This window comes from Gymnoscopelus braueri (genome assembly GCF_963280865.1).
Source record: "Gymnoscopelus braueri genome assembly, chromosome: 10".
In the NCBI taxonomy this organism is placed as follows: domain Eukaryota; kingdom Metazoa; phylum Chordata; class Actinopteri; order Myctophiformes; family Myctophidae; genus Gymnoscopelus; species Gymnoscopelus braueri.
Window position 1 is genome coordinate 20,783,486 of NC_137611.1, and position 27,195 is coordinate 20,810,680.

Below are 27,195 nucleotides of genomic sequence, written 5' to 3' on the forward strand. Positions count from 1 at the left end.
GTACGTTATTGTGGCCTCCTGGTGGCGCTATAATAGGCCAATGTGAAAAGGGTGCCATTTATTCTTAGGTCTTTCACGGCAAAGCCAACAATGGGAAATCGGACAGATCCGTGTTGATCACATGACTATAGAGATACTGTGTACCGATTTGCATGACGTTTGGATAAAATCTGTGGGAGTAATATAAAATAATGGGTTTTGCACAAATCGGCCTCCTGGTGGCGCTATAACAGGCCCATGTGAAGTATTTGGGGCAGAGTTTCTGAATTGGCATCCAGGGAGTGTGTGTGCACAGTTTCGGAGCGACCGGGCCGACGGTGCGGGAGATTAGCTGCTCGCACACGGATAGACACACGGACGGACGGACAGACGGACGGACGGACGGACGGACGGACGGACAGGGTGCAAAACATACTCTCTCGCCATGCCTTTCGGCCTGGCGGAGACAATAATGGTGGTAAGAGCAGCAACAACACTAGTATCTGCACTGTCACTGTCACTACATTTCTGAATGGAAGAGGAGGAAGACTACCTTCCAACCACCGCAGGTGTGCTAGGTATGAGTGTATTCATTAATGTTTGGTGCTATTTTATATGTTGATGAATTAAATACCTCAGACCCCAATGGAAACAAGACCGCAAGGTGCTTGCAAAGCGCTGGTCTATGAACAGTCTGACTTACTCGTCATCCTCAACATATTTGCATCATGTTCGACATATTCGCAACATGTTTTCAATCATTGGCTGTCCTGGCTGTCCTTCACTCCTTTAAGCCAATGGGACACTTCCCCGTTTTGCCTGTCCTTTAAGCCAATGGGGAGACGGGCCCTCCTCCCATGCCATGGGATCATACGCCCCCTCCCCTGTCTAGCACAGGGAACACAGCTGAGCTGACCTACAAGCCCACACCGCTTCCATCAGCGACGCGTTGTGGTATTGCAGATCAACTGGGGCGTGGCTAACAGCTCTGCTCCGTTAATAACTGCATGTCACACAAGGACAGAGAGCAGCAGAGACAGGAGCTCCTCTACAAGATGGACGATGTTACTTAACAACTTTCGCTGTTGTCATAATTATTAAAGTTTCTTAAATGTAACTTTCAAGTGAAGTTTATGGGGGGAAACTTTATGGGCTGCTGGAGCTACGTGGTGTGTCTCAGCTTGGCCAGTCTGACTCTGACACACACACACACTCACAGAGAAAAAATACAGCATGCAGCTGGTAATAATATGACTGTCAGTCATTTATTCTTGTTTGTGTTATCCTTTGAGACAGAGTGTTTAACTGTACTCGTGCCGTTTTTACATTTCTGTCTAATAAAATATTCAATCGATCAATCAACCTGAAAATATGTTGTGCCAGGGAACCAGTTTAGATTTTTTTTAAATATGTCCCAATTTTTTTTTGAAAATAGCAGATCAACAAACTCACAACGTGTCGCATCACGACGCATTGTGAGCTATGTCGATCGGCTATTTTCAAGGACCCCCACACTGACAACCAGCGGCGCGGCAGTGCAAGGACCTCAGTCCGTACAGTAGCGGTGTCTCGGATTGTGTGTCTTGGATTAGAGTAGCTTTGTATCTCTTCTTGACAGTGTGTAAACACAGTGAATCATGGCGGTAGCTGCGGTTTCACCCTCCAGTGGGATGAAGTCACCGGTATAAAGTCAACAAGACGTGATACTCTGACGGGAACTGCTGGTGGGTGGGACAGCTCAGTCATCATAGCCTCTATAAGAGAACATATTACACGCTTTTACAGAGACGCTGACGGTTCAGTCAGTTACGTGTGTGTGTGGGTGTGGGTGTGGGTGTGAGCAGTGAACAGAATCACATTTATTAAGAGTTATAAAAAGAAATAACCGCAAATAACCACCAAAAACACGCGCGCGAGGAGGGAGCACACGCGCACGCGACTTCGCACAGGGCCCCGCATTTCTCCCAGACGGCTCTGGGTGTGTGTGTGTGTGTGTGTGTGTGTGTGTGTGTGTGTGTGTGTGTGTGTGTGTGTGTGTGTGTGTGTGTGTGTGTGTGTGTGTGTGTGTGTGTGTGTGTGCAGCTTTATTCTATTATAATAATTAAACTGATTAGCTTATCTGTTGCACCCCTTTTCAAATAATTGTAGTGGAGTAAAAGTACAATATTTGCCCTGGAGATGTAGTGGAGTAGAAGTAGAAGTATTGAAAATTGGAAATACTCCAGTAAAGTACAAATACCTCAAAATTGTACTTAAGTAAAGTACTTAAGTAAATGTACTTAGTTACTTTCCAACACTGCTATTCAGCCAGCTATTTATGGAGGAGCTGAAGAAACCTGCAACCTTTCTGTTACAAAACTGTCTCTCTCTAATTGCTGATCTTCCTACATGTGAATGGTGACAACATGGAGAACGGTGGAGGCAGCGACTAGAAGTGGGTCAGAAGCTGTTCCCCGAGTTCTTTGAATGTCCGGAGGCTATGATGTCATCTCAGATTCAGCATTATGCTTAGTTTCAGGGAATTCATGTTATTGTATCACTGGGATAACCTATATAATTAGTGCTGCAGCTATCGTTTATCTTCTAAGCGATTATTCTATCGATTACGTTTTCGATTAATCAAAAAAATGTAGAAGATCAGTTTTATATACATTTGTAATTTTTTATATCAATGAATAAAATGTGAAAGAATTCTAATAGATTTGTATAATTATATAATATACAATATAGATATATATATAATAATATAATTTGATTCCCACATAAGCCTTATTTTGTACTTTGTCGCAAGATATCTTGCGAAAATAGCTAAAATAGCAGATCTACAAGATCACAATGGCATCGCAATGCATTATGAGCTTATAGATCTGATATTTTTGCCATCTATATTTTTGCTATATTATTACTCAAAACGTCTGTGGATTTATTGTTGTTATTTTATTCAAATGTATTCTTTACTATAATAATTAAATTGATTATCTTATCTGTTGCACCCCTACTAACAATAAAGGATTAGGTTTAAATTTGACACAAAGTGGCATATGTTATGTGGCTTCAATTAAAAGGCTGAGACCCAACAACCACTTGAATTTACTGATCATTTTGAATGTAGGAGTTTTGTAACTTGTTCATATAAAAGTGGTTGAACATCAGCATTTTTACCCGGGGACCACTATCATTCCATTAACCCATTAAGACCTGGAACGCATCTGTGCCACTTTAGATTTATTTGCTATTCAAAAATAGCAGATATACAAACTCATAGCGCAGCTTGTAGATCTGCTATTTTTGAAAAATCTTGAAAAAAAACATGTTTTAGATTTTTTTCAAAAATCTGTTAGGATTTAGAAAACATTTTTAAGAAGTTGGTGGCAAACTGCCCAAGACAAATCGCCATATACTGTACTTTCCACTGAGCCACACACACAGCCGCTACCTCTGCACTGTCCATCCATCCGCCATCCCTCCTAATGACATTTCCAACACACACGCCCCAAACCAGCAGTAGATGTTAGGGAGATATTCCAGAGGCCCTGTTCTAAAGCTTACCACCCCCCCAGTGCCCCTGTGGTCTACCCTCCAGCAGTCGTAAAGAGACAGGAGGGACCCGGGGAGGGAGGCTGTGGTTCGTTGTTGGGTCTTGGGACTTCTTAAAAAGGTCTCTCAAAAGGGAGGGGATCCCTGCCCTAAATGGGCCATGACGTTTGGCCCAGGAACGTTGTAGTAATCTGTGGCCATTACAGCCCCCCCCCCCCCCTAGCCGCACCCCCCTCCCCCTCCCCCTCCCCCCGCCTGTCTGGTCCACTACTCTTTGCTCTCCATCACTGGGAAAGAGAAGGCGTTTACATGTTTTAACAGGCTCCGCTTTATTTTCCCCTCGACGCAAAGATGGCTGACAAATAGAGCCGAAGAGGTTAAAGGGGAAACCTGCGGTGTTTGCATGTAAAGGAGATTTCCAGGCCTCTATATAGGGAGGGTTTCACGAGAGGCGGCCAGTCAGCAGTATATAATGGAAACAGAGGGGTTTAGAGGGGTTAAGATAAGCTATTCCTCCAGTAAAATGTTATAGTCGTTCTTCAGGAAAAGTTTGATGCCGTTTTTATCATAACCCGTGCTACAGGGGGGCGGGGCCTATTAGTCCAATACAGGCACTGGGTGAATGCATTTAACAAATTATATGACTGGATGTGCCAGCATTTACTTCGACAATAACAAAAACCGAGGTTAGTCAGCGCTAAGCAATTCGTTGTTAATTCGTCGTTAACTCTCTCAGTGCCAATGAAATAAAAAAAATATGTTCATACTGTGCCAGCAATTTTTTTAAAGTAAAATAAAAGTGCTCAGGAGCCGAGATACAGCCTTTTTCAGTAATAAGTTAAACAAGAAGTGAATGGAGCAGCAAATCTTCAAATGATGATATCTTGGCTTCTGAACGGTTATTTTTTATTATTTTTTTAAAACTCGTGATAACCGTGATAACTTGTTTTTGGCACTCAGAGAGTTAATTTTGAAAATTCACGACCCAAGCCAGAGCTCTTGGTGTATTCATGGACCTGGAGCCACATTGCAACTATTACAAACTCAGCCTACTATCACCATAACCCATTGAAAATAGCAAATGTACAAGCTCACAGTGAACATTTTGGGAAAAATCTTGAAAGTGTTGAAACACTTTGAATAATTTATAATTCTTTAGCGCAAATCTTCTCTTCTGGGGGGTCCCTGGCACAAAACATTTATTTGTCTTCATTTTAGTTAAAGGTGTGGACTCTGCCATGTTGATTTTTAAAACTATATCTTTATATAACAGTGGTTCTCAAAGTGGGGTCCAAAGAGGGACCCCCAGGGTTCCTTAAAGGGGTTCCTCAGAAAAATGTGTTAATGTACAGTAGCATCACAATCAGTTAACCACTTTCACCCTATCTTACACTTCGACAATTCAAAAACAGATGATCTACAATGTGTACATCTGCTATCTTTGAAGTTGCTGAACTGTCCACAGCTCTCCTCTGAGATGCAGACGGGGTAGACAAAAATGGTTCCATATTATAATGAGCATTAGTTGAGGACCAATTATGAAGATAGGTTGAAAATGGGTGAAGTCGTCCTTTAAGTAAAAGTAGCAATGCAACAATATACTCCTGCATTCAAAATTCTATTTGAGTAGAAAAGTACAAAAGTATCAAAATATAAGTCTACAAGCTCACAACGCATTGATTGGTTCTTTTCGAATAGACGGAGTATACAATAGGGCTTCGTTGGTTAATGTATGTTTGTAATAATAACAATCTGCACCTGCAAAGTAGATTATTAGTTAATAGTCTGTGTACTGAAAGTTTGACGTACTCAAGCAAAGTAAAAGTGCCTCAAAATTGTACTCAAAGATCAGTACTTAAGTAAGTAAATGTACTTAGTTCCTTTCCACCACGGGTCAGGACATCTGCATGATAGATCAGAACCAGGCCAAGTGGAGGCCTGTGGGACTTGCAAAAAAGTTACAGAACAGCCCTGATCCTAACAGGGATCAGCAGGGCCCAGGCAGGTCCCATCCAGCATACGCTTTTTGGCCCTAAACTTCTAAGACATGAGTCTGAGGGACCCCTAGGAGTCCTCAGAGTATAGGGTGACGTGTGTCTTCAACAGGGGGGTGAGGGACCAGCGTTGCCAGATTCTGTGAGAGAAACAAGCAACCAGCCCAAAAGAAGCGACTATGGGCCACATGAGCACTTTAACATATACATCAGCTATTTGAAAATAGCAGATCTACAAGCTCACAACGCGTCGCGATGCGACGCGTTGTGAGCTTGTACAGTAGATCGGCTATTTTCAAATGAAATCTTGCGGGGAAATTATAATAAGCAGATCTGGCAACCCTGTGAGGGACCCCTAGGAGCCCTCAGAGTATAGGGTGACGTGTGTCTTCAACAGGGGGTGAGGGACCCCTAGGAGCCCTCAGAGTATAGGGTGACGCAGGGGCACGGTGGCGCAGTCGGTAGCGCTGTCGCCTCACAGCTAGAAGGTCCTGGGTTCGATTCCCGCAGGGGACGCTGTGGGCGCTGGGGGCGTGTTCTCTCCTCCGCGTCATCAGTGCCCATACCCTATAGGTGGGGTTGGCGAAAGGGCCTTTCTGTGTGGAGTTAGCATGTTCTCCCCGTGTCCCCTAGGGTAGGTACCCTCACAAAAAACATGCAGTAATCCTGGTCTCTATACTGCCTCCCCCTGGTCAGCCGGGGGGGTTCTTGACATGAAAAGGTTTGAGAACCACTGCTCTAAGATATCACACTGAGTCTGACTCACATGATTCAGTGACAGGATATCTTGCACTCTGTCACCTTTCCATCTATGGACCTTGAGTCTGCAATAAAGACATTCATTCATTCATATCTCATCAGGAGGCATTAGTAGCAAAGCTTCTTTCACAAGTGTTTTCCTAGAAGGATTTCGCCCGTTGGCCAGAATCACAGGTGTCCGGACACGCTCTGCAAATCCACAGAAGACGAGGCGTGTGTGCGCATGAGTATGTGTGCATGCCTGCGTGCTTGAGAGCATGTCTGAAATGCACACATGCATGAATGTGTGTAGAGTTATACGTGTGTGTACCTGGGTGTGTGTGTCTGTGTCTGTGTCTGTGTGTGTGTGTGTGTGTGTGTGTGTGTGTGTGTGTGTGTGTGTGTGTGTGTGTGTGTGTGTGTCTCTATAAGTGTTAGATAGAGGCAGCGAATCGTAGCTGTCGGCTAGAAACCTTGTATAAAATGGTAAATGGTGCATTTATATAGCGCATTTATATAGCGCATTTATATATTTATATATATATTTATTTTTATTTATCCAAAGCGCTTTACATAGATTGTGCATTACATTCACACACACATTCATACACCAGAGGAAACCATCCAAGGCACCAACCTGCTCATCGGGAGCAATTAGGGGTTCAGCGTCTTGCTCAAGGACACTGCGACACTAACCCTGGGGGAGCCCGGGATCGAAATGGTAACCTTGCGGTTGCCATCCGGCCGCTCTACCGACCACTCTACCCCTGAGCCACTGCCACCCCAGTATCTCCATTATATAATCATTTTATGTTTTTAAAAAATGTCATGAATGAATGATGTCACGCAAAAGAAACAAATATAACGATATACAAACACGTGTCGCCATACGATGTGCTGTGAGCTCGTAGATCTGCTATTTTTGCAATTGAAAAGTGAAAACAATACTAGAAAAGTGCGCCCCTCAGAGCGCAGATCCCTGCCAGGCCGGATTGCCAACCCAGGGCAGTTTTGTGACCCGTTATAGCACCACCATGATGCATGATGCATCGTTCCCAAGTCGGGAACGATGCAAGTTAGAAATGCATTGCCCCGCCCGGTTATGCAATACCTGTTGTACCTGTGATCAGGGTTTATGCAGAAAACTTGTTCTGTTCTGGATGAGGGCGATTGGATAAACGTGGGCTGGAGGTTCTTCCTTAGGCCTACTGTGAGTGTGTGTGCAAAGTTTCATGTCAATCGGGCGCTGCGTTCATGATTTGTGGTATTTTGTGCAAAAACAAATTCCATTTCCTGAAAATGTATGGTTTTGGACATAAAAAGGTTCCCGCCCTCCATGTAAACACTGTACCCGGGAAACAGTATTATATTTGTGTGCACAATGCACATGTTTAATCCCAGCAAACCTATAACACCTCTGTGCTACATAATCCTCTCACCCTGTGAACTATTTCTAGGAAGAGGTGCGGGCCAGGCATGGGGCTTGGGGGGGCTCAGGGCAGGTGAACGTGTGTGGGGGGGGGCTGAACGTGTGGAGGGGGGGGCTGTGCTGTGCTGCTGAGTGTGGTCTCTGCAGCCCTATAACAGGTGGGATTTAAGGGGGCTTTCCGAGGCCTACAGGGCAACACCAGGCCCTGCAGCAGAAGAACAAAAGGATAGGATTAGCAGGACAGAAGGACAAGGCAGGAGGCCAAGTTCTCTCTTTCTTTCCCTCTCTCTCTCTTTAGTCACATACAGTACACACATACACACTATACCATGTGCAATTGTGTTTACGTGCCAGTGGGTGTCTGTGTGTGTGTGTGTGTTCCTGACCTATAGGCCATATTTGGGCACAAGATTGGTGTCCCCAAATGCTGGCTATAACTGTGGACAAAATGGGTGTCCCCAAATGGAACTTACTAGAGTTAGGATAGGGGTTGGGGTTAGGGGGGGTGGTTTTGGGGTTAGGGTAAGGAGATATGGAATGACCACCGCAAGACAACGCAATGCCCCCAAAGGTTTGCTAACCCATTAAGACCTGAGCTATATATCGTCTCATCTTGAAAGGCATACCAACGTATAGGTGTAACAGGTCTACATGGGTTAGGTAAACCTTATCATGGTAACCTCAAAGCATAGGCGGCGGGTAATGAAGGCTAGGGTAGGCTAAGCCTTCCCAAATGTTATGCTGGGAAATTCTGGGAATTGTGCAAATTATAATATATGTGCGCAGCATTATTTAGTTAATTTTTTGATAATAAATCAGTAAAATCAGGCAAAAATAAGAATTAAATAACCTAACCTAACCCTATAACCGAAATAAAGTAACCAAAAACCAAAAAGAAACGAACAAAATCCGGCCAGAACCCGAATCTTTTTGCGCGCGTGCACGGATTTCGGCGGCGCATGCACGGATTTCGGCTGTACACAGAAGGACTGTGTACAGTTCAGATACCCGCCTACCAGTGACATCATAATAGCCTATTATGATTGTCATTTCACACAAGATGTCCAATTTTATTTATAATGCGAGAACATAATAGCATTCTAACTTTACAGGAATAGAAAGAGTACAGTTTCTAAAATTGCACTACTCTTATAATGAGCATTAGTGAGGACCGATTGTATGAAGATAGGTTGAAACTGGGTGACGTGGTTCTGAAAGATTATTTTCAGATCTAAAAAAAATCCAAAAGACATATCGTCTCTGTCGGGTGTTCAAAACTGACTTTTCAGGATTCAAAAGTTTCAGATCTACAAGCTCAAAACGCGCTGTAGTATGATCAAGTAGGGCGAAAAAACACAAAAAGATACAAGGTTTCTGCCCGACAGCAACGATATCCTGGAGCTACTGTTGTTAAAAGCTTGCAGCTGCCAGTGGTGGAAAGTAACTAAGTACATTTACTCAAGTACTGTACTTAAAGGTAGGGTAAGTGATATTTTTGGGTTAAAACAAAAAGTATTTTTTTTAAAGGTTAAAGCACTATATTCTGATAGTAATCATTGCTATAGAGTGTTTGTTCAGTAACAGGAGTCTCCCCGTCTCTCCAGCTCTATAATAAACAGATAATACATTTTCCGGTGGGTGTCAAAATCTCAGCCAATCAGGAGAAAGTACCACTTTTTAAGCTTAATTTTTATAGTGTTCCAGTTCCAATTTTGTCTGCTCATTTCTTAGTGTCATCACTTCCAATTTCACTTGTTTAATCTATATCCTGATTGAGTTCTCTATCCTGATTGGATAAAATTGGAAATGAAACTGAAACTGAAACGAAAATGCATTTTCTGTTTTATAAAGAGCTGGAGAGACATGGAGACTCCTTATATGGACAGGACACTCTATAGTAACGAGCACTATCAGAACATAGACCCATTTTGCAATTATTTGAATAATTGCAAATCACTTACCCTACCTTTAAGTACAATTTTGAGGTATTTGTACTTTACTTGAGTATTTCCAATTTCCAATACTTTTACTTCTACTCCACTACATCTCAGAGGCAAATATTGTACTTTTACTCCACTACAATTATTTGAAAACTTTAGTTACTAGTTACTTTTCAGATTTAAACTATGATATAATGAAACATACATTAACCACTTTAGCCCTATTTTATACATAGGCTATTTGAAAATAGCAGATCTACAAGCTCACAACGCGTCGCATCGCGACGCGTTGTGAGCTTGTAGATCGGCTATTTTCAAATATTTAGAACTTTTACTTTTGGTACTTTAAGTACATTTTGATGCCAATACTTTTGTACTTTTACTCAAGTACATTTTTAATTTTTACTTGTAACAGAGTATTTTTATATTGCAGTATTGGTACTTTTACTTAAGTACAGAATTTGAGTACTTTTTCCACCACTGGCAGCTGCTAAACGTTCTTCTGCTTGTTTCCAGACTTACAAGAACCGTGTTGGAGAAGAGCTGAGATTGCTGAGACTACGATCACTATCACTTCTCCATCTGACCACATGGGGGCACACTAGGGCAGTGAGAAGAACTCACCAGGGATAACATGAATGGAGGCAGCACTGCTGTGTGATTTGAGTGGTAGAAGAATTAGTATCCTGTCCATTGTTAACAGCACTAACTAACTACATTGTGTATAGTGCTGTTACTTAAAGGTAGGGTAAGTGATATTTGTTGGTAAACTTTTTTTATTTTGTCAAAAAGGTTTACGTGCTATATTCTGATAGTAATCATTGCTACAGAGCGTTTGTTCGGTCACAGGGGTCTCTCCAGCTCTTTAGTAAACAGAATATAGTACATTTTCAGGAAGGTGACAAAATGTAAGCCAATCAGGAGAGAGCACTGAAAATGCATTTTCTGTTTAATAAAGAGCTGGAGAGACATGGGAGACTCCTTTTACTGAACAAACACTCTATAGCAATGAGTACTATCAGAATGTAGAGCTATTTAACACTTATTTTAACCAAAGTAAATAACTTACCCTACCTTTAATCACTACTTGTAAAAGTACAAAAGTATTGGTATCAAAATGTACTTAAAGTACCAAAAGTAAAAGTGCTAAAATGTTCGGCTATTTTCAAATAGCCTATGTATAAAATAGTGGTTAATGTATGTTTTAAAATATAATAATTTATTTCTGCAAAGTAACTAGTAACTATGGTTTTCAAATACTTGTAGTGGAGTAAAAGTACAATATTTTCCTCTGAGATGTAGTGGAGTAGAAGTACTGCAAATTGGAAATACTCCAGGTAAAGTAAAAGTGCCTCAAAATTGTACAGTACTTGAGTGAATGTAATTAGTTTTAACCACATACTGTAAGCCTGCTTTTATACTTTGTCACACGATGGATGGTGTCGCACGGTGAAAATAGCCGATCTACCTGAGCTTGTAAACTTTTGGCTATAACGACATGCCCAAAATAGAGATACCAGGTTGAAAGTGGTTAAGTATTAAAGTAATTAAATCAGCCAAAAATAGCAGATCTTCAACGCGTGCAGGTGATTATTGTGAGATTTTTTTTATCGAGGTAAAACGATAATAATGATTATCGTCCCATCCCCTATTCAGAAAAGTACTAAAGTTCAGCTTGTGGGTGAAATACAGAGACTGCTTCAACAAAGGCTGTGCTGTGGTAATGAGTTGCACACGGTTGGAATTATGTATTTGTGACACTGCATATTTTGCTCGCTACTGTATTATGTCTATTTGGTGACACATGTGTATTCAGACAAAAACAGGATTATTTAGGTCCAACTGTGAGAAAAAAAGTAAAAAAGGGCTATGGCTATTTGGGGATTCTTTGTCCGTGTTACTAAAATATAATACACCTGTATAGAGTATGTTAATCAAATCTTATCTGTCTGGTGGAGTATGTTCATAAAATATTATCTGTATGGTAGTGTGTTAATACAGGCTATTAGCGTTATTCTGGTATATATTGCTACTGTTAGCAATGAGAAATGGAAAACATAGAGTTTCAGCCATCACAGACCACAGGTGGTGACTACTATCCACATTGTCAGCACGTTAATGTTCTTCTTTGCTGCCCAACATGTTAATCATTCTCTCCATGTCTGTGACGGACTTCTGGGAGCATGTTTTTGTTCTATTTCTGGACAAACCCAACATTCAGCAGATGTGAGCTTGTTTCTCCTTCTGCTTATAGCTGGGCAGGGGAGTAAAGTGGAGGCTATTCTGTATGTTTGTGTTTACTGGACGCTGGGGGGGGGGGGGGGGACCAGTGGTGGAAAGTAACTAAGAACATTTACTGAAGTACTGTACTCTCTCAATGTTATACTTCTACTCCACTACATCTCAGAGGCAAATATTGTACTTTTTGCTCAACCACAATTATTTGGAAACGTTATATTTTATTTACTTTGAAGATACAGGTTATCATTACAAAACTTACTTAACCAATTAAGGCCTATTTTACACTTAGGCAATTCTAAAATACCCGATCTACAAGCTGAGAACGCGTCGACAAAGTGAAAATCTTTGAAGGAATTAAGTAGTACTTTTATTGAAGTACATTTTTGAATTTAGGACTTTTAATTGTAAGTAAAAAGTACATAGTGTTATTCTTCTTTTACTTAAGGAAAAATCCAGGTACTGTACAGTACAGTACTTCCTCCCCCACTGGTGCCGACAGAATGTTTTCTACCCACACACTCACCAGGGCATCGGAAGCCTTGGACACCACACCGCACTTTATATTGTGTACAGGAACACACACGCACACACACACACGCAGATCTGCGGAGGTAACACAGCTAGGAGCTTGACTCTTTAACCAAATAATGTTTTTCAGGAAAGAACAGTGGTTCTCAAAATTAGCAGATCTACAAGCTCACAGCCAGCGCGTCACTTTGTGCCGTGCTGCGAGCTTGTAGATCTACTATTTTTGAACAAGTGTTGGAATAATTTCGAATATTTTCAACACGCATCTTCTTTTCTGGGGCTCCCTAGCACAACACATTTTCTGATGGGGGTCCGGCCCGCGGCCAAATATGTATACATGTGGGGGTCCTTTGGCACGAAAAGGTTTGAGAACTACTGATTTGGAAGGCATTTGTAGAATCAGCCTCAGGTCTTAATGGGTTAATGTAGAGTGAAAACAGAAAATACACTAGCATAGAGCCCTGACGTTCTCCGGTCAACCAAGCATATGGTTTAAGTGGTTAACTCTCCCTCGATCAATCCATCTTCTTAGTGCATAAACACACACTTTATACACCCACATGACTGTGGTCTGTTCTTTGTGTAAGGGCATAGTATGTGTGGGTGTGTAGGTATGTGTAAACGTGCGCGCGTGTGTGTGTGTGTGGGCGATGATAGGCTCTGTCACAAACCTGCCAGGAGACTGCAGGATTGCATCATCACCCACTACGGCGTGTGTGCGTGTGTGTGTGTGTGTGTGTGTGTGTGTGTGTGTGTGTGTGTGTGTGTGTGTGTGTGTGTGTGTGTGTGTGTGTGTGTGTGTGTGTGTGTGTGATCAACCGAGTCAGTGTGTAAGCAGCTATTCCGGTCCCCTCTACCCAGATAGAGTGAGCGATTGAGAGAGGGAAGGGTAGAGAGATAAGACAGACAACACACACTGCAACAAGTGGCCCTGATAAAACCACAGAGAGAGAGGAATACAACCACCAAATCAGTGTGTGTATCCCTGCACTGTTTACACCAAATGACCTCGGTACATAGAAATACTGTGTACATATAAAATGACATTTGAATAAATTGCTGCCACTTGTCGTAAAGGTTTTATACCAAGTGAATCAATGAAAAACATTGAAATACTACTGTCAACTTTCAAAGGTTTATACCAAGCTAACCTCTCCTATATGGATGTATAACAATTTCTGACAGAAAATGCACAACCTTTATAGTTTCACAAGATAGTCCTCCCTCTAAAGCCAACTCTCCACCACGCCGATATCGGCTCGACTCGGCCCGACTCGGCCGCAGAAGGTGCTGGAAAGCGTCTCCTGCCGAAAACCTGCAGACTACCTGCCGTCGATAGCGCCGTGCCGTCGGGTCGGGACTTCTACCGACCCGTCGATCAACGACCGAGCAGGTTCGGTCGGGTCCCGACAGGGGTAGAGCTGTCGATAGCCGTGGGGTAGTGAAGAGGGGGGATCGAGGGGGGTAAAGGCTCCGTAGAGTGTACTGGTGCAGAAGCAAGCCTAACTAAGCCATTGCACGTCTCACATTTGAACTACAGTTGATACCATATTCTCAACTCTCAATTCCTACTGTTTGGTGGAGAGTCACCTTAAGTTGCAATGTAACACAGCTCTGTTTACACTTTCATTTAATGTGTAATTGTACATACATTGTTTTGTTTTGATAGTTTTGTTCCACTTTCGCTTTGGCAATGTAAACGTATGTTTTCTCATGCCAATGAAGCTCTTTTGAATTGAATTGAATTGAGAGCTGACAGACAAACAGACAGACAGAGAAGGTATAACTAAGGAAAAACACACACACAAAAAGAAAAGGAGGGGAAAAAAGATCAAAACAAATGAAAGTGAGACCCTACAGAGGAATGGTGCAATATGAGCTGAGTGGTTCATCCAGACACCCACTCTTTAGACAACCTTGATAGACAAGTCTTATCAGTCTGACTCATCTGGTTCCCTCTGTCGCTCTCCTCCTTGATCTGTCTCTCGTGCTGTGTGAGGTTCTGTGAGCCACATGGGTCTCCATTCAAATGTTGCCATTTATCCACCTGCAAGACTAGAAAGAGCTTGTAAAAACAAGACTAAGAGTCTAAAAGCCCCACTTGCAGCCCCTAGAGGTCACGCTGCTCCTTACACCCAACGGGACCAAACTGGTTTGACATGGCTATTCTCTAATACAAGAACGCTCCAAAACACGCTCGCCCCGGGTAAAATCCGGCAACCTCGAAACGGTCGCCACCAGGTATTCCTAAACGTAACCTCAGTAAAACAAACGTAACCTCAGTAAACTATGCCTAAACCTAACCTTATTCCTAATCTTAACCTCAGTAAAACTATGCCTAAACCTAATCTTATCCTGAGTAAACTATGCCTAAACCTAACCTTATTCCTAATCTTAACCTCAGTAAAACTATGCCTAACCCTAACCTTATTCCTAATCTTGACCTCAGTAAAACTATGCCTAACCCTAACATTATTCCAAATCTTAAAGGGATATTTCACTTTCAAATAAAATAAACATTTAGAAAATATATTAAAAATAAATGAAAAAAGTAATGGAAAAATCACGGCCCCCTCACGCATTAGAGTGTCCTACTAATGTGTGAGGGGGCCGTGATTTTGCCATAACTTTTTTCATTTTTTAAAAATATTTATTTTTAATGTTTATTTTATTTGTAGATCCGCTATTTAAAATATTTTTTCATTTTTTAAAAATATTTATTTTTAATGTTTATTTTATTTGAAAGTGAAATATCCCTTTAACCTCAGTAAAACAAATACAAGAACCGCTGGGGGCGAGCGGTCCGCTGAAACAATGGGGGCGAGTGTGTTTTGGGGCGAGCCTTCCGGTTACCCTATTCTCACTGGCTTTGAAGTGAAATACATTAAAGTACCATGATGGAGGAAAATAGGCAAGTTGATATTGTGGTTGGACTGAGCAGAGAATTGAACACGCTTTTGGCTGCATCAGATCTGTGTTCTCAGATAACTGATTTATACTTTCTTGTAAAAAAAAGTGTTGCACGCCGGAAATAGCCGATTTACTTGTAAATCGGCTCATATGACGCCGACATATGACAGACAGAGCATGAATTAGAATCATTAGAGGGATTGTAAAGCAGAGGAGTAGTGAAAATACACATTGAAATGAAGTCATTTACCAGCTGCTGTAGCCAGTGGACAACATACATTCAATTATACTAATTCCTTTGACACACACAGTGTCGCTCAACACTTTCTTCAGGGTTCACTTGTCAAAAGGGTCGTTGGTTTGGGGAAATATAAATTAGCATTAATGGTTACAGCAGTTGGCCTCAGTGGGGATTCAAGATTAAATGGAGCGCAGTCAAAGAGGAAAAAGGAAACCCAATCGTGTTTAGCCTGCAGCTGTGGGTTACCAACATCACAGCCTGATCGGTTACACCACCATTTTATCAGGCAACTGGACACGGTCAGGACACGACTAACACACAACACATCCGGAATAGACAGACAGCTAGAGCGCCGTCCTTGAGGGGCTGGTAAAGTGATATGCTGTGTGCGTGTGTGTGTGTGTGTGTGTGTGTGTGTGTGTGTGTGTGTGTGTGTGTGTGTGTGTGTGTGTGTGTGTGTGTGTGTGTGTGTGTGTGTGTGTGTGTGTGTGTGTCTGTATATGTGTGTGCGTGTGCGTGTGCGTGTGTGTGTGTGTGTGTGTGTGTGTGTGTGTGTGTGTGTGTGTCTGTATATGTGTGTGCGTGTGCGTGTGTGTGTGTGTGTAGACGGGAAAGGAGAGAGAGACAGAGAGATGAGAGAGTGATGAGAGAGCAAAAGAGAGAGAGAGAGAGAGAGAGAGACAGAGCAACAGAGAGAGAGATGAGAAGAGATGAACAGGTGGAAATGGATGTGGGGGATTGGAAAGTGTACTTTATTTTGTATTATTATTATTATTGTTTTAGAAGAGTGTGAGGAGAGACCAGCAGATAGTGTGTAGTAGGAGCCAGTCTGAGGGGTGACAGGGGGGAGAGCAGTGGGGGGGGGGGGTATTATATGGGATGGGATGGCAGCCGGATGTAAGTGCAGGGTTAAAATAACATGATCCCCTCATACTGACACTCACACCGTGGCGTGCACCTCTCCCAGAGGCTCCGCTTCCTCTGTCAGTCAGTCAGTCAGTCTGTCTGTCTCTGGGCCCCCGAGGCCCTCCAAGCATTCAGAGGCACTCTCTATGCTCTCCACAAAAAGCACACTCACTGCTGCTATTCTGGGACCGACTGACCAGAGTTGCCAGATTGTGCGAGTGAGAGAAATAAGCAACCAGGTCTAGGAAAACAAGCCCAAAAGAAGCGACTATAGGCCACATAGGCCACACTTTAAACATAATATACATCAGCTTTAGAATAACCGATCTACAAGCTCACAACCGTTGTAAGCTTGTAGATCCGCTATTTTAAAAAAAAATTGAAAGACAAGTGCAAAATATGGAAACATGGTATGGGGACACATAGTAATACCAGATGGGGGTCCACGTATTAATACCTATTAATTTGGGGGTCCTTGACAGGAGCCCAAATAAACAACTACACTTTAAAAACAAGCCCAAAAAACTGCAACCCACAACTACCAATATTTACAAGCAACTTTACAGAAAAACAAGCCCGAAGTTGCTTATAATATGCAGACATGGCAACACTGCAACTGACCCACCGCTCTCCCTCCACACCTACACCATTTATCTCTCTCTTTTTCTCTCTCTCTCTGTCACTCACACACACACACACACACACACACACACACACACACACACACACACACACACACACACACACACACACACACACACACACACACACACACACACACACACACACACACACACACACACACACACACACACACACACACACACACTCTCCATCCATCTCTCTCTTGCTAAATGTATTGTAGGTGAACAGAACAGAAACTCAGAGGCAATGATCCAAGTCAAACAACAAAATACGTACATTTGTACTTTGACTCTCAAGCTGCACTTGAGTTTGGTAGCAGGAATTCTAGGAATTCAAGGAATCATGGAAGCATACACAATTAAAAGTGAAAGCATTGTACACTAGTCTCCCCATGCCCTCCTTTTTTCCCTCTCTCTTTCCATAACCATAGCCCAGGGATTCTCAACGTTTTTTTTCCTTCTTTCTACTCTGTAAAATCTGCTGTGTTCATTTAACTGAGAGTGTACAAATGGAACCAAATTGACTCACAAGAGTCCATTCTTTGGAGATTCTTCTTCATAAACCTGGTTAAAAACATTTTACAGGTTTAGCTGCTGTCCGTCTGCGCTACAGAGTAAGAGAGTGATCTCAACAGTGGTGGAAAAGGTACTCACATTTTATACTTACTATACTAAAAGTATCAACACTGCAATGTAGAAGTACTCTGTTACAAGTCCGGAATTCAAAATGTACTCGAGTTAAAGTGCAGGAGTTTAAGTACAGAAGTATTGGTATCAAAATGTAGTTAAAGTACCAAAAGTAAAAGGACTCATTATGCAGAATGTCCCATTTAAAGTTTTCAAAAATGTATACAAATCTTTTGAAAATAGCAGATCTACAAGCTCACAAGCTCACTTGTGAGCTTGTGAGCTCACTTGTGAGCTTGTGAGCTCACTTGTGAGCTTGTAGATCGATTTTCAAATAGTCGTAATATATATAGAGCTTAAGTTTAGTAATGCAAATCTAAATCTAAAAAGTAACTAGTAACTAAAGTTTTCAAGTAAAAAAATAAGCACTGTACTTAGTTACTTAACTTTACACCACTGGATCTGAAATAAGCAAAGTCTCTGTGCTATGGTGGAGCTGAACGGAACTCGAACGGTTAAACAGTTCAAAATCAAGAAATTAAAATCTCACTGGAGACCACACCATATAACAATGTGAGCCTATGGTGGAGCTGAACGGAACTGGAACGGAGAACAGTGATCAGAATCTCACTGGAGCCTGACTGACCATATAACAATGTGAATTGATGCCTGGCTGACATCTCTCTATTGAAACAATAACCAGGCTAAAATAAAACAGAACAAAACATGATGCTCTGTCCAAACAAGGTTTGGCAGCCAATGCCATGTTAAGATGATCTTAATCTAAAGTTCCCGGCTGGGGACACTTGGGTGTAGGACGGTGAATCACTAGATGGACGGTGAATCACTAGATGGACAATTTCTATATGGCCAGTGACAATCTGTATAAGAATTTTGGCCCGGAGAGCTAGGGTAGCGGTCAGGGCAGTGAGGGCACCTAGCCTGACAGCGTGTTGCGGGTTTGACCTTTGTTGCATGTCACACCCCATCTCTCTCTCTCCCAATTTAGTAGTCAGTCTACTGTGTCTATCAATAAAGGCCCCAAAAAATCGAAAAGAGAGAGAGAGAAAATAATTGTCATTTTATTCTCAATTTCTATATATATATATTTTTGCCTTTGGTTCTGTATTACTGTCTTATTCTATAGTGTGGTTAAATATAGTCCTGTGGTGTATGTATGTATTTTTGTTGTTAAAACCTGAATAAATAAAACAATGAATAAATAAAACCATGATGTTTTAAGTCACTGTTGAGATATGAGCGATAATCGGTGAGTCACGTATGGCAGCAGCAGGAGAGAAAGAGGCCCGGGCTGACCTTCATAAATAGTGTTAGTGATAAGCATCTCTCTCCTCCTGCCTTCAGCACTGTTCCACTTATAGAGCCATTTACAATCCTAAACGCCTGCGATGGTCTGGCTCAGATAAAGGAGAACGGGCAGTCAGTCCCTGCTACCAGCATTAGGTAATTTCCCCAGGGTTCCAGAGAATAAACAACAAGTTACACGTCTGTCCACGTACACTACGTATTAACCCATTAAGACCCGAGGCCCGATTCTAAAAGATGTCTTCTACATCCTAACAGTTTTCTGAGAAACTCATGTTGCTATATCAAGTGGTGCTCAAAACCTTTCCATGTCATGGACCCCCAAAATGATATGTATTTGGCCGTGACTTGGCCTATACTTGTAAGGTCATCAACATTTTAGGACGGCAATTTTTTTACTGCCATATTAAAAATAAAAATAAAATGTTTGCCATTTACCGTAAGCCTAAAAATAGATCGGTCCTCTCAAGCATAGTAATACAAACATACACACACACACGCAGTTGAACTTCCCTCCAGGGATCAATGAAGGTTTATCTTGTCTACAGTATGTTTATGTTATTCGTGTCAGGACCCTCCATTACCTCAACAGCCAAGCTCAGTTAGATTAGATTTCTCACAGACAGAAAATTATAGGCAAGATATTCTGGGCCTGGTGTGTAAATACACACACAGACACAGACACACACACAGACACACTATGGTGGAAGCTTAGTACATTTATTCAAGTACTGTACTTAAGTACACATTTTAGGCATTTTTGCTTAACTGGAGTATTTCAAATTGCCAATACTTTTACTTTACTACATCTCAGAGGCAAATATTGTACTTTTTACTCCACTATAATTATTTCAAACCTTTATTACTCGTTACTTTTTGATTATTATTACAAAACAAACATTAACCACTTCAGCCCTATAAATACCCTATATATACACCATTTGAGAATCTACAAGCTTGCGGTGCGACCCGTTGTGAGCTTGTAGATCTGCTATTTTGAAAATAATTTTAGACATTTGAAAACTTTTGAAATGGGACAGTCTGCATATTGAGCACTTTTACTTTTGGTACTTTAAAAAGTGTATTTTGATGCCAATACTTTTGTACTTTTACTCAGGTACATTTTTGAATAACACACACACACACACACACACACAAGAATTGGTCAGCCTCGTCATGTTGTTTACTGGAAGGATGGAGAGGGGGGGGTTGTCAAGTGTGTTGTTTTTCCAGCGGAGCTGACTGACCACAAAAACTCACCAGTGTTCATTTTACACTGTCGTCTTCATTACTGCGTCTCGCTCACCCTCCTCACCCACACAGACGCAGGGTTTACCCAGCCATTACTCTGTGTCGCGCTCACCCTCCTCACCCACACAGACGCAGCACCACGGCCTCTCTTTGTGATTCGATTGTGTATTTTGGCGTTCCAACCAAATCCACCCACGTGTGCAAACGAGGAACGGCGGCAACGCACACCACAAGCATCCAGAGACAGACACACACACACACACACACACACACACACACACACACACACACACACACACACACACACACACACACACACACACACACACACACACACACACACACACACACACACACACACACACACACACACACACACACACACACACACACACCGGCACGGCACGTGCGCAAAACCAATCCGTTGTGAACGCACTTGACATCATGGCTGGTGTTTGCTGCTTTACACATTAAACCTGAATGCCATCCATTCAGACGCACGGTGACTCAGCAGCCCCCCCCCCCCCCACCCCCACCCCACCACCGTCCAGAAAGGAAAACACAGTCAGCGTCTGACATGAGCTCATGTGTCTACATACCGTAGCTCTCACACTGAGACCAAATAGTCGAGCAATAGTAGAGCCATTACTTAACCTTTTCATGACATCAATGTTGACAATTATGCAGCCGATGTGTCCGAACAGTTTGAACCACTTTCAACATGGCGTCCCAAATATGGGCATGTCGTCATTAAAACATTGCTACAAGCTCAGCTTGTAGATCGGCTATATTTGAAAACTTTGCACTTTTGGACAAAAACTCATCCAAAGTATCGGTAATCGGTGGTCTAGGACAATGGTTCTCAGCCTTTTCAGGCTGTGACTCCCCAAAATAATCATATTTGAACTGGGGACCCCCCACCGTGATAAGCACTTGGAATGTACAGTAGGAGGTATTCAATTTTGTTTGACTTGGTTCCACAGATAAATATTGTGAAAATAGTAGCTCTACAAGCTCACAACGCCTTGTGTTGCAGTAATGGTCTTTTTCTTTACTTTTTTTTTAGGGGGGGGTATTAAAAAAAGTCTTAAAAAGTCCTTAAATTGTAACCACCATTTTTCCAGACACTTACAGGTTCGTAGCTTTGTTCGCAATACTCTTCCCACATTTCCCAATTTACCAAATTACTCTACTTTATATAATCTTTTTACCCCGATTCCATCTTTGAAAGGTGCCATTTCATATATATATGATCTGATTAGTCTGTTACGCCCGGACTCATTAAACCGTGTGAAAGCTAGCTGGGAGGAGGATTTGGGGGAAGAGATCTCGGAGGAGGTTTTGGAGGAGATGTTGAAGTGTGTTCATGGGTCTTCTTTCTGTGCGAGACATTCTTATCCAATGTAAAGCACCACATCGTACTTATTATACCAAGGCTTGCTTCTCTAGAATTTATGAGAATGTATCGTCAGCCTGTGATGGATGTCAACACGCTCCGGCAGACCTCATGCATACGTTTTGGTGCATTGTTTGGGGTTTTGGGTATTGTTTTTTTTTTTTCTTATTTCACTTTTGTCTTGTAAGACTTGTGTCCTTTGTGTTTTTCATTTGGGGGGAGGGAAACTAAAACAAATTTGGCATATTACAGTTTTTTCTTAATTTGGATCTACTGTATATGAGGCAATCCAATTATATGTTGTGGATGTGTATGCAATGAATGCTTCTGTTAAAAAAGGGGGGGGGGTTCACTGTCATCTGGGGACCCCCCCACACACTCCCCCAAATCCTGTGGGGACCTCCCTGGGGGTCCCGACCCACAGGTTGAGAACCACTGGTCTAGGACTCCAAAATTGAACCCAAAAATGTGTCATCGATCAGGCTACTAGCGTATTTTTGTTGTGCACAAACAGACGCACACAAATACACAAACAGACGCACACAAATACACTCTCTGGCTTAAATTATATAGATTTAGTGAAGAAAACTCATACCACACTGTTGAATACTGTGAATTGTAGTCTTTTTATGTACATACTGTAATAAAGCAAGAGTCCCAGGTTAATCCTAGTGCCAAGATCATGGTCAGTTTTAGCCCTATATACTTTGTCAAATAGCAAAAAAAAAAGAAGTCTAAAATCTCAAACGCATCGCAATTCGCATTGTGACACATTTTGAGCTTGTGGATAGGCCATTCCTGAAATTTTACAAAGTTCTAGAACGTTTTAGGAGGAAATTTTTGTCCATTTCTTTTTTTTGGGGGGGAAATGTTGCCTACAATGAATGACATAGTTGAAAGTGTTTAGATATATTATTAAAGGTTGATGATGAGTCACTTCATGTGTTAACCAGGTATTCTGAACACAACAAATAGTATCATGTAGAGGAAACCATCTCCAACACCTTTCCCCATGAGGCAATATCAAACATGTACATCACAGGGCGACCGATAGCGAAGTGGTCAGGGCATATACAGTATGCTACATGGGTCAAGTGGTCAGGTGCCATACCCCTCACCTACACACACAAAACAAGAATGTGTGTGTGCGTGTGCGTGTGTGTGTTTGTGTGAAATATATCAATATATCAACCAATAACTCATACCAAATATCAACAACGTTTTAGAAACAGGGACAAACCGCAACCACCAGTCTTTACAAGCACCTTCACAGAAAAACAAGGGCAATGTCGCTTACAATAAGCTGACAGGGCAACCAATCATGACGCGTTGCAAAGCCTTTTTTACCAAACACGCCCACAATTCAGTCTAAACACATCCCACAAATGGACAGGGTGTTTCTTAGAGAGTGTTACACACACTCTCAAAAAGGGGAGATTAGACACCACACACGCACATATGCGATCCTACCTGCAATGTTTGAATCGGAGGACAAAAAGGCTCCTCCTTCCGTTTCCTGCTTCCTTGTCAGTGAGCAGCCTCCTCTCGGACCCTGCTGGTTGACGGAGGACAGAAGGTCCGGTGGCCCATGGACAGGTTCAGTGACCTGAGCTCCCTGGTGAAGGGACGACTGGCTACAGGTCCATCGTGTGCCTGCTGCTGGTCACACCGTCTCGAACATCTCCGTCCATCAGTCAGTCAACACCTGGGGGGGGGGTATAGTAGGTTACTGGAGCAATTCCTGGAGTCCACATGGCAAAGAGAGAAACCCACATACATTACATTATGGTTGACTGGGGTGTCCATCGTGACATTACTATCAGGGATCTCCACCTATACCAAAACATCTGGTGACATAAATTCATCTAAACTAATCAGGGCTTGAAATCGGAAATGTAACCACTTGAACGAAAGTGTTCCTATTATGGGCATTTGATAATAGGCGAACAGCCGGTGAAAATAGGCGATCATTTGGCGAAAATAGCTGATCTACAAGCTCGTAGATCCGCTATTTGCGGCAGAGATTTGGTGTAGAGGGAGAAAATGGAGGGGGCCAAGAATAGATCCCTGGGGGACCTTGATCAACAAAGTATATAAGGTTTAAGTGTTTAATTACAGAACCAAAGCAAAGAATTTAGGACTGTCCGGGGAAGCATCTATGTCATTTTAGATCTTAGCGTTGGCTATTCAAGAATAGCATAAAAAAAAGAAGTTTGTACATCTGTTACTTTTGAAAAATCTTGAAAGTGAAGAGAACTACTGGCACTTGTAGAATCGGCCTCAGGTCTTAATGGGTTAATATTGGGGCGGTGTCAGGATTGACAAGATTTGTCATGAAATTAAGAATATGTGCACCTGATGAACACGAAGACTAATGACAGTAATAGTAGTAGTAGTAGTAGTATTTAGTAGTAGTATTTTATTTTGGTCTTAGCAGGATAAATTCAATATATTCAACATATCATCATATCATATCATATCATATATGGTTTAGACCAAAAAGGTGTAGGCTGAAGCCAATGGCTTATTTTGCCTATCCTTTTTCACACAAAACAAATTGACGTAAAGGAAAAAAAGAAAAACAAGAAAACAAGAAAAAACAAACAAACAAACGAGAAAACAGACAAAAGAGAAGATTAACACAACAGAGAAAAACAAGACAAACGTGATCACAACAACCAAAAGACAAGACTTGAATTATCATATTACAATATCCATATATAATGCTATAGTAATCAATTTGAATAATACTTTATAATACATAATTAATATGTAATTAAGATATCATTTATAAGATAATCTAGCAAAGCTAACATTCCTTCAAGTATTTATAATTCACATTAATGTTCTATATTTATATATTATTTTAGATTTATACATTATTTTCAATTTATTTATGGATCTACTGTACACTTTTTCAGTTCATCGTCCAAACCGTTCCAAAGATTTACCCCTCTGACACGCATCTACCTTTTTTATTGGTTCTTGCCTTAGTCCCCTTAAAAATACCAAATCCCCAGCAGTCCAGAGAAGATGTAACAGACATATGAGCTACTAGCCCACACAGACAACAGCCTTTCAAATATGTATGTCTTAATGCTGCTTATTTCAGGGTAAATGAAACCTATCCTAGTCAGTTTAAATCCACCCACACACACACAGGATGTGCAACCAAACCAATAGGCCTCACCTGCACCGAGCTCAGCTCAGAGCGGTGAATCTATCCGTGCGACAAAAGCAGATGTTACAGTCATACATCACCTAAACGATTTACAGATAGCCACCGATTATTGATGTAGCTTGATGTGTAGATTCAACACCCAGATGGGCATGAATTGAAAGAATCTAATAAATAACATTTCGATCCAACTGTCAAATCTAATTTCAATGACCATTTAGGCATTTATTAGAAACCTGTTATTTTTCCATTGGCATTTTATCACTTTATTTAGATAGGAGAGTGCAGAGAGACAGAAAACTGAAGGAAGAGCGAGGGAAGACATGCAAGACAAGACTGGCTATCGGATTTGAACTCGAGTCCTTGCAACTCGCAGGGAGCATGTGGTCAGTCAGGCACCAGGCAGACTGTACAAGTCCAGAGCGACTCACAGATTCAACCAAGCCGGAAGGATCAATAACATGCAGTATATGGACCACTTCCGCAACCGACTTCCCACGCTGAAATGTCAATTGACTTGACATTGTTCCAGGCAAAGTGGGGGCCGGCGTATGAATGCATGCCCCGCATGGGGCCTCATGCAGGAGAGGGCAGCATGAATGAATCAATGTGATTCACAGGACACGGTCCACCCACCACCTAGTGAAGCACTGTAGCTCGCTAGATCCATGCACTGCCAGAGAACCCCAACCACTCACCAGAAGAAAGAAGAAACACCAAACTATTCTTCCTCCCCGCCTGCTCTCCACAAATGAGTCCTTTGTCCATCAGAAAACACACACATAACACACACACACACACACACACACACACACACACACACACACACACATACAGTACAGAGGGGTGGGTTACATTGCCAGCTATGCACAGTGGAGAAATGCTGACCAGTGACACCAACCACACCACGCTCACAGGCCTGTATTGTAAACAAACAAACACACACAGCAAACAGTGTGACAGTAGCAATAGCCTCAGGCATGTCACTGATGCATTGACACACGGCATTCATGCGTTCATACACTAAAAAGCATGTCATCTCCCATTGACGGCACTCTTTGACACCACGTGTCTGTCTGTGGGGCCTGCTGCCGGTTTTTACATTTCCGTTATGCAACACTCTACAAGTGGGCAGTGCAGAGAGGAAATGGCAGTTTATGGTTGGAGCCCCCACCCTGACTGACACACACACACACACACACACACACACACACACACACACACACACACACGGTCTCCAGAGACCTCTATGAATGGTCTAAAATAAATCCCATACACCACTGGGCTAGAATGAAAAGTCCCTTGTACCCCTGCTGAGTTTGGTCCTCTGACACAATGGTTCCCAATAGGGCTACACAATGAACTGCATTTTTCTCATCATTGCAAATTTGCAATATGAATTTCCACATATAGAGCTCAGCTCCCACATTGATGTTGCTAGGTTTTCAATGTAATTAGTCCCAGGACCCATGGCATGGGTGGTCTTTTATATGGGTCCCCCAGCCAGGGAAAGGTTATGGGTCCCAAATAAAAAGTGTCTTTTTGTTGACAAATTGCATCTATTTTAGAAAGAAATGTATACATTTTAGACATATGGTAATTTGTGAATCAGGACATTCTGCATAATGAGTATTTTTAGTTTCGGTACTTTATTTTGATGCTTTAAAAGTAAAAGTACTTTTGAACTTTTACTCAAGTAAATTTTGATTACCGGACTTTTACTTGTAACAGAGTATTTATACTTTTACTTAAAGGGATAGTTCACCCTATCGATTAGTCACCCCATGGAGACTTGAATTCATGGATATTTTGTTTTTGTAAAATTCCTAAGCCAATAATTTGATGACCAGCGGACCGGTAGGCAGAGGTTCCTGTAGGAGACACAAAGGAGACTCTTTGTGTCTGGGGTGAACTATCCCTTTAAGTAAACATTTGAGAACCTTTTCCACCACTGCCCCTGAACATATCGATGGTGAGTTTGCTTTGTCAGTTACGTTAATACGTTGCGGGATAGACTGGACCACAACTGCTCAACATTCCACATTATTACCGATACCTACAAATTATCCACTGTAAATAGGCATCTGTTTATTAATACTGATAAGAAGTTAGCCCAGCCCATTGTGTCTCTGTCCGTGCCTCTGTGGTGCTGAAATTGTCAAATCCGCCCCCCCCCTTCTCTCTCTCATGCTGTCTTTTTGTTTGTATTTGAGTCCCAATGAAAACATTGTGGGAGCACTTAAACTTTGCTGTGAGTGGGAGTGGGTTGGCCTGTCACAATTATTACATGATCGCCTAATTGCAATTATTTGAGATAATTGCAATTATTT

General features: G+C 41.9%; 1 protein-coding gene across 1 annotated transcript in view; it reads right to left on the minus strand.

The window, feature by feature from the left end:
• The window catches only part of LOC308094463 (activated CDC42 kinase 1-like), a 146,036-nt gene that overhangs the window by 111,774 nt on the left and 7,067 nt on the right, over nucleotides 1-27,195 (minus strand). The window contains exon 2 of the mRNA XM_080441128.1: nucleotides 23,158-23,392. The gene's annotated coding sequence lies outside the window, so the exon portion shown is untranslated. The remainder of the gene's footprint in view (nucleotides 1-23,157; nucleotides 23,393-27,195) is intronic.